This window comes from Aplysia californica, unplaced genomic scaffold (genome assembly GCF_000002075.1).
Source record: "Aplysia californica isolate F4 #8 unplaced genomic scaffold, AplCal3.0 scaffold00017, whole genome shotgun sequence".
Lineage (NCBI taxonomy): Eukaryota > Metazoa > Mollusca > Gastropoda > Aplysiida > Aplysiidae > Aplysia > Aplysia californica.
Window position 1 is genome coordinate 1,059,710 of NW_004797287.1, and position 1,648 is coordinate 1,061,357.

A 1,648-nucleotide genomic window follows, 5' to 3' on the forward strand; every position below is an offset into this window, starting at 1 on the left:
TGGCACATTTTCGCAGTGAAATAAAAAAAAAAGTGCAAAACTAATCTTGCTGATTGTTTTATATCTTATCATGCACACAATATCCAAATATTGCGATGGTAGGATGCAAATTCCTATAACGACAAGGGAAAAGGATAAAGCAACCTTAGTCTGAAAATCTTTAAATCGTTCTCCTGAAAAAGTAAGAAAACAGGGATACGCCCTTTGGTGTGATAGACGACGAACTATATCATGTATATAATAATAACGATACCTGCGCAAAGCGTGAAACAAGAGCACGCAAAACAGACAGCGAATAAAATAGACCGATCATTGTGTGTATAGTGTATAGAGAGAAAAATGGGAGTTCCCAAATAGGTAGGAAAAGCTGACCGAGTAATTAACTTTATATGACAGTTAATAAACTGTTGTGAAGGAAAAAAGTAATGTCGAAATGGCATTCTGAATTCACCTGCTTCCACACGATCAGAGCAACATCCTGGTTCACCAGAATAACACAGCCTATGCTACACTCTCAACAATTTACCAGAGCTATAAATTAGTCAGAGATCTAATCTAGATCTAGATCTAGATCTGTAGCAGTATTATAATGGTTATGATGAAGCAGGAAGGTAATCTCAATTAGTGGCCAAACCCACGCTAAGCTTTATTTCTATTATAAGCCGTTATATTTCTACACTTAACAACAATTCAATTTTCTTTCCCACTGTTAAAGTGAGCACACATTAGTTGACTAAAACACTAAGCCGATCTAAGAAGATACTATAAATAAATACGTCTTGAAACAAGGCCGAGAAGTTGCGGAAACCCGTCCTTGCGCGTGAGGAGTTTAAACTCGTCTATCTGACTGTGTCGTCCGTCCGCCAAACGCCACGGGTATTGAAACGCTTCCCAGGCCCGTGTACAACTGGCGGCGCTCGTTGGAGTTGTAGCCCGCAGTGGCGGGCAAAGGAAGTATTCTCTTCCCCACAATTTTGCCATTGACGCAGGGGAGGGGGAGAGGAGGGGGGTAGGGCGGCGGCTAGGTAGCGTACAACCAGTTTTTTGGTGTGTTTTAAAGCGCTCGAAACTCGAAACTGCAAAAGGTTATATGAGCGCCAGTTGGCAGTAAATTTTGAATTTTGCCCGAGCAGCGGCCGAAGCCTACTCCGACCGATTTTAGACCACCAAGGTATCTTTAACGTGTGCAACTTGCACACGGGTACTCCGAGATTATTCACCCTTGTCCGAGGAGGCTAGGTGTAGATCTTTCCTTCCAGAAGACAAGAGGAATGGCTAAAAAACAGCATTAAGAAGGAGCCATAGAGTAGCCGTAGAAAGGCTGCAGAAAGAGTCAGGATCCCTGAGGAGGGAGCAAAGTAGGTGAGTGAGTGGGGGCAGAAAGTGTAGACGACAGAACATTGCTAGAGAGCAGGAAAGGAGGTGAAAGGAGACAATTTTAGAGAAGAACATTTTTCCGTCGCTACCGAGATTCGAACTCCGGACCTTCGAATGAGAGGCGAACACCTTAACCTCGAAGCCACAAGACTTTGCTTTGTCTCTTTTGTGTGATCACCGTGATCTGAATGCTACTTGCTGACAACATAATATAGTTTACTTAAGCTCCTTTGAATATTGCAAGAAAAGTAAATACTAGAGAGAATGAGGG

General features: G+C 42.7%; 1 long non-coding RNA gene across 1 annotated transcript in view; it reads right to left on the reverse strand.

Annotated features, from left to right (window-relative positions):
- LOC118478242 overlaps positions 1-925 on the reverse strand; it is a 7,503-nt gene extending 6,578 nt beyond the window's left edge. Inside the window, exon 1 of the long non-coding RNA XR_004858908.1 lies at positions 452-925. This is a non-coding gene — a long non-coding RNA (uncharacterized LOC118478242). The remainder of the gene's footprint in view (positions 1-451) is intronic.
- Between the last annotated feature and the right edge of the window lie 723 nt (positions 926-1,648).